The sequence below is a fragment of the Stenella coeruleoalba genome (genome assembly GCF_951394435.1).
Source record: "Stenella coeruleoalba genome assembly, chromosome: 18".
In the NCBI taxonomy this organism is placed as follows: Eukaryota; Metazoa; Chordata; class Mammalia; order Artiodactyla; family Delphinidae; genus Stenella; species Stenella coeruleoalba.
The window spans coordinates 68,184,083-68,194,471 of NC_137164.1; the positions used below are offsets into that span (position 1 = coordinate 68,184,083).

At 40.7% G+C, this 10,389-nt stretch overlaps 1 long non-coding RNA gene across 1 annotated transcript in view; it reads left to right on the forward strand.

Annotated features, from left to right (window-relative positions):
- Positions 1-9,756, forward strand: part of LOC307176665 — a 69,059-nt gene extending 59,303 nt beyond the window's left edge. The window contains exon 3 of the long non-coding RNA XR_013824861.1: positions 9,361-9,756. This is a non-coding gene — a long non-coding RNA (uncharacterized lncRNA). The remainder of the gene's footprint in view (positions 1-9,360) is intronic.
- The last annotated feature ends 633 nt before the right edge of the window (positions 9,757-10,389 follow it).

Genomic DNA, 10,389 nt, shown 5'->3' on the forward strand with positions numbered 1-10,389 from the left:
AAAGTTTATGGGTCTGGCAAATGCATGTCATCATGTGTCTACCACTACTGTACCATACAGATTAGTTAGATGACTCTAAAAAGTGCTCTGTGCTTCCAACTAGGCAAACACTGCCCCCCTGCCCCCTCTTCAAAACCCTGCAATCGCCGATCTGTTTTCTGTCCTTAGAGATTTTCCTCTTCTACGATGTCAGGTATATCTATATAACCTTTCAGACTAGTTTTTCTTTTTATTTTGCAAAATACATTTAAGATTCATGTCGTGTATGTAATAACTTGTTCCTTTTTATCACTTAATAATCCATTTTATGCACATATCACAGTTTATCCATTTACATACTCAAGGACATCTTGGTTACTTCTAGTTTTGTGCATTTTTTAATGAATAAAGCTGCTACAAACAGTTGCATGTATCTTAGTTCAGGCCACTCTAACAGAGCATCATAGGTGGGGTCTATAGACAATGGAAATTTATTTCTCATGGTCTGGGGGCTGGAAGTCTGAGATCAGGGAGCCAGCACAGTCGAGTTCTGGTGAGGGCCCTCCTCCAGGTTTGCTGACTTCTCAGTATCCTCACGTGATGGAGAACAGAGAAGGGAAGCAAGCTCTCTTGTGACTCTTATAAGGGAACTAATCTTCTTCATGAGATTACCCACGTGACCTCATCCAATCCTAATCACCTCCCAAAGCCCCCGGCTCCTAATACTAACCACATTGGTGGGGTAGGGTTTCAACATATGAATTGTGAAGGGACACAAAAGAAACTGCCAAACTGTCTTCCAAAGGGACTGTACCATTTTGAATTTCTACTGGGAATGACTGAGAGTTTCTGTTGCTGCGCATCCTCATCAGCATTTGGTGGTATTAGGTTTTTTGGGATGTTAGCCATTGTACTAGGTGTATAAAATAGTATCCAAGGGGTGGGATAGGGAGGGTGGGAGGGAGGGAGACGCAAGAGGGAAGAGATATGGGAACATATGTATATGTATAACTGATTCACTTTGTTATAAAGCAGAAACTAACACACCATTGTAAAGCAATTATACCCCAATAAAGATGTTAAAAAAAAAAAAAAGTATCCAAAAAGGTTCTAATCATTTTTGTAGCCTCAGTGGCTAGCATTGGTATGCCAGTATTGGAATGAATCAATGAATAATTAAATAGAACAAGAAAATGTGATTTTAAAATTTATCTTAGAGGTTCCTCTGTTATTGAAGGGGGTGCATTTGGGTAGGGATTACATTTGGAAAGAGACTGTAAGCTCAAATGCCTATAAAGTGAAATAGACTGAGTGTAAGGACAATAGGGAGTGGTGAGGACTGTGGCAACATGGAAACACCAAGAGAATCAGTGAACCTAGTATTGCCAGATTTTCCAAATTTTTAAGTTGCACCATAAAATCATTAGAAATCCTCCAATTTGTAAATTTTAGTAATCAACTAAAAATTTTAAAACACTTTGTGGCATAGATAATACATGTTTGTAGGACAGATTTGAACAGCGAACCACCAGTTTTTAAACTATGTGCTCTGTCTCTGGGGGTGTGGCATCATGGCAGTATGTCCTTAAATGGCCTAAGATTTTAGTCATTATTTGATTATTATTTCTCATTTGAGGTTATTTTGATTATTTGAGATAATCAAAACGAGTTTAGATTGTAGGAGATACAACAGAAGAGGAGAAGAAAATCAATGTGAAGATTTCAGTATCAGAAGGGAAGCTGGAAAATGTGACTTGAAGCCTAGTTTAGAAGCTTACGTTAGGGAACAGTATATTCAATGGTCAATTATTTGAACTTTTGTTAGTGTGAGAACTCCGAGTTAGGAAGTCACTTGGATTGATCAGTTTCCTCTTGGAATGTGGAGCTTTCATTTAAGCTACTGCCTTCCAGAGCTTTGAGAATCTTTCTCTCTCCATAGTGGGGTTTTGTCAGGGAAAAGAATCAGACAGCCCACCAGAGTGGGGCTGGCCATTTCACTGACCTATTTTGTCTATTGTTTTCCTACACTTTTCTCCCCCCAATGACGTAAAAATCTGAACACATTTTATAATTTATGGGGACAGAAAAAGTTATATGTCACAGGCAACAATCTAGTAAATATTTATGAACTTTCTGCTTCTTAATATGAGGGTGTGAAAATACCTTAGCTCCTGATGGCACATAAGTCATTACTGTAAGTCTGGAGAAGCCGAGAAACCCATAGTCCTGAGTAAGGTCTCTGTTTCTGTACAGAAATGTTCCTGTGGAACTCTCTCTCCTTTTTGACATGCTGATACCCTTCTGTTTCATTACTGTTCTAAGAAACCCCAAAGCTGTGTTTCAACAGAATCTGTGCATTCTCTAATCAGAGACAACATGATACATGGTAAAATGGTTTCTACGTCCTGCCTGGAATGGACAACAAGCAAGAAAAACACCCCCTCTCTAACTTTAATTAGAATTAGAAGGTTCCCCAGGCCTTGCTCAGTTAGTGAGAGTGCCCTGAAGGGGCCACGTTCGGACCTGGTTAATTTTGCTTAGTTCAGTAGCCACAGCTTGTTCCTCTGGTTCTGCACTGTCATCTGGAGAACATGTCCCCTTAATCATTAAGGAAACGGAATGTCTGAGTCAGATGCATCGCCACTTCTGCAAAACGACTTATAAAGTGCAGGAAGCCCTATTGATGTTTGTGGTCAGTACTATTTTCTCGACAGCCAAAGAAGAGAACATTATATGGAAAAATCCCATTTATTAGTTGTGTGATAATGGCCTTTGACCTTTCAGAGCCTCAGCTTTGCTATCAGGAAGTTGGCAGTTAGGATTTAATGATATCATGTCTGTGAAAACTCTCAAAATGCAAAGAGGGATACAAATCCAAAACAGGATGGTTACTTATGATTCTTCTCTATGGAAAATAATCTCTAGTCACGGCAATAGCTTTAAATGGAAACTCTGCATTCTGTTTATTTCAAGAAATAATATTTTGATCTCATTCCAGCTCAATGCCATAAACAAGTGGAGATGTTCAAAATCTCACTTTGAACAGAAATCCATGCTTATGTACTGATTCTCCACCCCAGAGTAGTTCATACCCAAGGCCTCACAGCAACTGCGGTGCAGCCCTTGGTTCTGGTGTGGCCTGAGGGGTCGCACGTGAGTGGGCATATCTGGGCTCTCCTAACCTGCCGTACCTCAACATGAAAGCTGTGCCTTCCTACAATTTATCGACTGTGAATATCACTCACATTGTATTTTTATTTTAAAGAGAGAGTTTTGCTATTTAAAGAGTTACGCTTAGAAACCAACATTCTAAACTATACGTGGAAATGCAACAACCGACATCCAGACTGTGGGAAACTTTATGGAATAAATGATCTGGTGTTTTCGACAAATATATTCCAAGGGCATATGTCCATATAGTCTACCTTCTCTCCATTATTTCTTTTCTCTCTCTTCTTGCAAGCATGGGTTATTTCCTCTCAATCAGATCTTTGCCATCAACATACAGACATGTTACTATTTTACCCATCTTAAAAAATATTTTTCCTGGCCTGACAGTGGCCACCAATGGCCTCCCTTCTTTGCAGCCAAACCCTTGGAAAGTATGTCTATAATTGCCTCCAATCTCTCTCCTCTCATTCTCTCTAGAAAACAATCCAAACAGGTTTTTGTCTCCACTGAAACTGATCTTATGAATGTCTCCACAGATCTTGGTGATGTTCCTAAATCCAATGGTCCATCTCTGGTCTCATCATACTTCACCATTTCATAGATAGGTCACTGTTTTTACCTGGCTTCCAGGACGTGCGCTCACCGGATTTCCCCCCTATTATTCTGACTGTTGTCTTATGCTTTTAAGTTTTCCCCTGGCTTCTCTTGCTGACCTCTGAATGTACACTGTCCCAAAACTCAGTTCTTAGAAGCTTCTCGTTTCTCTCCACACTGCTTGCCTCATGGATGCCTCCACGTTTGTATCAGCAAAAGCCACCCCTGCGCTGAACACTCTTGAATGCTTCTCTCTAGCCCTGCTGTGTCCAATAGCCTGCAGTCCCTTCTCTATAACTGCACACTTTCCATCTCACTTGGATGTGTAAGAGATTTCTCAGACTTAACATGTTCTGAACTTACCTCCCAATATTTCCCAACCTGCCCTTCTATAACCAGTTCTTCTTCCCATTAGTGGCAATGCCAGGCCTTCAGTCTTGGGATGAAACATTCTAGTGTTACTCTGGGTAGAGAAAACATTATTCAGGCACTTGCTAAAGTTGATAAGACAGACTTTATTTGGGGCGGGGGGGGGGGGGGGGGGGGACTATTGTAATGGGATTTGCAGTAGAGGAGAGAGAGATTGTGCTCAACTCTGAATACACCAAGGAAAGTAGGAATTTATAGCCAAAGGGCAGAGTGGAGGTGGAGGTGGGGGGTGGGGTGGGGGTCAGTGGATAGAAAGTTCTAAGAGGAAACATCAAGGCTAGGGGGATTCATGCTAGATTAACTCAACAGTATTCTTGCTGAAGGTAGCTGAGGGTGATAAGTCTTCATTCAGGCTGCTATCACAAAGCACCATAGATTGGGTGGCTGATAAACAACAGAAATATATTTCCCACAGTTCTGGAGGCTGGAGGTCCAAGATGAGGGTGCTGGCATGGTTGAGCTCTGGTGAGAGCTCTCTTTTGGATTGCAGACTGCCAACTTCTTGTATCCTCACATGGTGGAGGGAGCTGAGAGAGAGGAAGCAAGCTCTCTCCCGACTCTTTTAAGGGCGCTAATCCCATTCATGAGGGTTCTATCCTCATGTCTTAATTATGTACCACCACATTAGGGATTAGATTTCAACATGTGCATTTTGGGGGAGGGAGAGTCATTCAGTCCATACAGATATCAAAGGTGGGAGATTTTCACTAAACCAGCCTAGCAGAATTCTTGCTAAAACTGGGCTAAATGGGCCAAGGACAGAGACTGAGAGTGGGGTCTGAAGGCTCAGGGGACCCTGACTAGTTAGGTCACAGAAAGTCTTTGTCTTCCTCTCTTTTGCTCCTACTACAATCTGGTTTCCCAGCAAACTTTATTTTTGGCCCTTACCTCTAAAATATAGCCAGAATTCGACTACTTTTCACCACCTTGGCCACTCCTCTGGTCCAAGCCACCATTATATTTCACCTGATTTTTTCAATAGCTTCCTGTTTCTCGCTTTGCTTCCCTTCATTAGATTCTCAACACTGCAGCCAGAGTGACCTTGCTTAAGCCCAAGTCAGAGGGTTTCTCTCCTCTGATCAGGACCCTCCGATGGCTCCAAACTCACTTAATGCAAAAGCCAAGGTCCTCACTCTGACCCACGTGGCCATTTGTGACCTGGCCCCCATCACCTTCCTGACCTCACCTCCCACTGCCCTCTTTCTTTTTCACTGGTCTCCTTGCTGGACTGTAAATACCCACAGGCCATCTTTATTATCTTTCTCCTCCCACTCAAATGTAAATTCCATGAGATTATTGTCCATGTCATGCTTTGCAGAATCCCTGCTCCCAGGACAGTGCCTCATACAGAGTAAGCAGGCATTGAATATATCTTAAATAAATAAATAAATAAATTTTTTGGAAAGCATTGGAAAATATGCTTAAAGGTGCATGTTAAAAATTTTAAGGTAACTATTTAAAGAGTAAGTAATAGATTTAATTTCCAAGTAATTAGAGGAGAAAAATAGAATATGGAAATTTTTACTGGTAAGAGACAGGGGAAAGAAAAAAGTTAAAAAGGTACACATTAAACAGAAAACCAAAACAGGATAGCAGAAAGTAAAAGCATGTCAGGAATAACAATCTATGTGAACGACACAGACTCTCAGAATTGAATTTAAAAATTCCATTATGAGCTGTGTAAAAGAGGCAAATATAAAACCAAATGGTGCAGGAAGATTGAAAGTAAAGGGAAGGAAAATTATATGCCAGGCAAATGTTAATAAAAAGAAAACAGGAGTAACAATGTTAAAATGACAAAATATAACTCAAGGGTAAAAGCATTGAGAAGGAAAAAGAAAAGATGAATTATATTAATAAAACACCTACCAAGAAAATAGAAGAATCATAAAGCAATTTATAATTTTCATCATAGTTTTGAAATATAAATAAAGCAAAGGAATAAACTGAAAATCTACATTCATAGTGAGAGATTTTGACACACCTTTCTCAGAACCTGGCAGATCAAGTAGACAAAAATTGAGGGCACAAGAGTATTTAGATACCCCATTATAGGTTGGGTAGTGGGTAAAAATTGTGCTCCAAATATATATCTAGAGAGTCATAAGGACTTAAAAAACAAGGAGACACACATAAAAATAATCATATGTTTTATATATACTGTCTAAACACAAAGATTCAATTGGGAATCCCAGCCCATTTTCTAATCTTTCAATGCATCTGCATCTTGACAGAACAGGGATCCTCAAAGCAAGAGCCTTGGATCAGCAGCGTCAGCATCAAGTAGGAATTTGTGAGAAATTCAGATCCCTGGGCCCAGCCCCAGACCTTCCGAGTCAGCAACTCTGAAGATGGGCCCAAACTTAACACACCCTCTGGGGGCTTCTGATGCCAACTCAAGTGTGAGACCCACTGGCACACATCTAACCTCAGAAGCCTACCTTCCTTGGTTTGGATGTCCTCAAGGCAATAGAAAAATAAATGCTTACACATTGTTCACATTTCTATTCCATTATCTCGATGACGGTCTGTTTCACAATAAAGCTCTAGTCTAAGACTCCAGGTCTTAGATCATTCTCACACAGTTTCCTGGGTAATTATGGCCTTAATCTTTATAATGGAATTTTATTTAAGTAAAAAGCAAAAATAAGTAGCTCTCATGCTGTGAATATTAAAAGTGTAAAAATTTTTAAAGGAAGAACTAGATGGCATAAAATCCATCTGTTATGACAGTTTGTCATGCCTGAATTTTATGTGTGGATTTTCACCTGTATCCGCTTCTGGCTTTCCAGTGCTGTGTCCAGGAGGGATGACACCCAGGATCAGGCAAAACTGCCAACAGAGGGAAATTAATTCCCTTGGCCCCCTTCTCTTCATTCCTGAGGCAACCTTTCTCTGCTTTCATTTACGCATATTCTGCCCAAGTAAAATGGCTAAAACTGCTCCCTGGGCAGCAGTAAGCAGGGCATGTTCTTTGGGGGATATTTGTTTTAAAAAAAGAGAACAGTATAATTTATGCAAATTTTAATTTGCATATGGCTATGGACCAATTGTGTCCCCCAACCCAACTCTTATTTTGAAGTCCTAACCCCACATGTGTTGGCATTTGGAGGTGGGACCTTTGGGAGGTCATTAGGTTTAGATGAGGTCATGAGGCTGGGGCCCTTATGATGGGATTATTGCCCTTATAAAGAGAGACACCAGAGAGCTTTCTCTCTCTCTGCCATATGAGGACGTGGCAAGAAGATGGCCATCTGTAAGAAAGTAAGAGAGCTCTCATCAGAAACCAACCATACTGGCACCTTGATCTTGGACTTCCAGCCTCTAGAACTGTGAGAAAATACATTTCTGTTGTTTAAGCCACTGTATGGCAGCCTGAGCGGACGGAGACAGATTCATCTATAAAATTATTCAAAGATGCATATCAAACACATCACATTGGAAGCCTGTCGGGGGAGAAAAATAGGAATGAGGGTTGGGGATCAAACAGGAGAAAACAAAACAAAAGAAAATGAGAGAGGATTCCTACATGAAATAACTATTATAATATGCCCTGAACACAGAGGTATGATTAATTAAAATCTATGTACTGAAGATCCTAAAGGAAAAAAAAAGTTAGTTAATGGATGAACTTGAGTGAGTCCCTCCTCCTCTGCTTTTCTGGTCCTTCAGAGACCCCACCTGAGGCTTAGAATCCTGATTTCACTGATGGGCTATTACGCTTCCTGCCTGGAGGAAGCTGACCTAGTCCCCCTACGAGCCTCAATTCTCCCTATTTCTCTGTGCTTGTGTTCACCGGTGCCGAATAGAAATGCCAAGACAGAGTTTTTGGTGAAGTAGAAAAGAATAGCTTTATTGTTTTGCCAGGCAAAGGGGGCCACAGCAGGCTAATGCCCTCAAAACTGTGTGTCCTGCCATGGAGGGGGTAGTGACAAGTCTTATACTGTTCAAGGAGCAGGGCGTGATCAGCTCATGGACATTCTTCTGATTGGTTGGTGGTGAGGTAATTGGGAGTCAGCATCATCAACCTTCTGGTTCCAACTGGTCTGTGGTCTACGTGCTTGTGGGCAGCATACAGTTAACTTGTTCTACCTGTTGGGGGTTTCAGTATCTTCAAAACAGCTCAAAGGCCATGGCTCAGAATATTATCTATAGTCCTTGAGGAAGGACTAAAAGTCCCTGATTTTGTTTAATGGCTAAAGTGTCATTATTATGTCTTGCTTGACAGTTTTCCTTTCTTTCTGCATTTTCTCATTTCTCTGATTAAATTTATTCTTTGATTAAAGTTTTTCTACAGACAAAAGGCAGGTGGTGGGGGTCTATTCTGGGAAGGCCTCATAGCGTTCTGCTCGGTTACCTTTCTACTGGAGAATGTTTTAAAGGGCCAGGTAGGAGATAACTTTTCATCTGTGGATAGACTTTCATCAGAATGATCTATTTAAGCTCTCAGATGATACAAGCTAATGCATATTCACCATTGTTATTACCAGACGCTGTCTCTTGGAAATCAAATGCTTTTCTTGAATGCTTTTCTCATTGAGAGACTTGTATTTTCAGACATGCAATGCTTTCTGTTCTCTTGTTCTTTTACACCCACCTATCATGATTGAGTGGACTCTAGAAATTGATTTATTCATCAGTTTTGCTGGTGGTTCTTGGTGAGTTTAAAGTTCTTATTGCCCATTACAAAAAGGTATTTAAGCACTCAAGTGTGTAGGGAACTTTCATGGGCTGGAGAGTTTGAAAGATGAAATTGGGTTACTTGTTATTAAAAGCCTAGGTCCAACAGCTGATAAAGTGTGGGACAGGAAGTTTCTTTTAGAAATAATTGTAGCTTTTGAGAATGGAACATATACAGGCATACCTCATTTTATTAAACTTTATTGCACTTTGAAGATGCTATGTTTTCTACAAATTGAAGGTTTTTGGCAACCCTGTGTCAAGCAAGTCTATTGGCACCATTTTTCCAACAGCATTTGCTCACTTTGTGTTACTATGTCACATTCTGGTAATTTCCTGCAATTTTTCAAACGTTTTCATTATTATTATATTTGTTTTGGTGATCTGTGATCAGTGATTTTTGATGTTACTACTATGATTCACTGAAGGCTCAGATTATGACTAACATTTTTTAGCAATAAAGTATTTTTTAGTTAAGGTATGTACATTTTTTTTTTTTTTTTGCAGTACGCGGGCCTCTCACTGTTGTGGCCTCTCCCGTTGTGGACCACAGGCTCCGGATGCGCAGGCTCAGCGGCCATGGCTCACGGGCCTAGCCGCTCCGCAGCATGTGGGATCTTCCCGGACCAAGGCACGAATCTGTGTCCCCTGCATCGGCAGGCGGACTCTCAACCACTGCGCCACCAGGGAAGCCCCAAGGTATGTACATTTTTTAAGACATAATGCTATTGTGCATTTAGTAGACTACAGTATAGTGTAAACATAACTTTTATATGCACTGGGAAACCAAACTATTTGTGTAATTTGCTTTATTGCACTATTTAGTTTATTGCAGTTGTCTGGACCAAACCTGCAGTATCTCTGAGGTAGGCCTGTATAAATTTGGAGGCTAATTATAGGTTGACTTAAGCTGTGGGCCTGATATGATTTTAGGCTTGAAAACAAAAATATAGCTCAGGGTTTGGGGAAGGCGGCCATGAATTTGAATCTTAGCTAAGCTGCTTACTAGCTGTTTTACCACAGACTTGGCACTTAGTCATTTTCAAATTCACTTTTCTCATCCAGAAAACAGGGATAATTCTATCCATTTTACAGATTTGTTGCAAGAATTAAATGGGATACCCATACATAAAGAAACTAGCAGTGTGTTAGGTACAGAGTAGGTGTTAGTGCAAGTCGGTTTCTTTCCTCTTTAGTGGAGCGAAATGGGACTTTTACTAGACAGTGAGCATGGGATCCACACCACCTTACCTGCTTTTTCACAATGTGATAGTATTGCTTACAAGGAAAAGTGTGGTAGAAATGATACAATCTTTGAGGGTTGATTAATTTTATGGGAACCTAGCTAGCCTGAGAACTATTTTCAATGGTTCTTAAAGTTGTGGACCAGGCTCTTTATCTAACTCATTTATGCAGATGGGTGAGGAATAAGATGCTCTCCCCTTCTCCTCTCCCTTCTCGGCCCCCCTCCACTCCCCTCTGTCACAGCACACACTCGTCCTGCTGTGCAGCACTTGGGATCTGTGCTATTGTGTC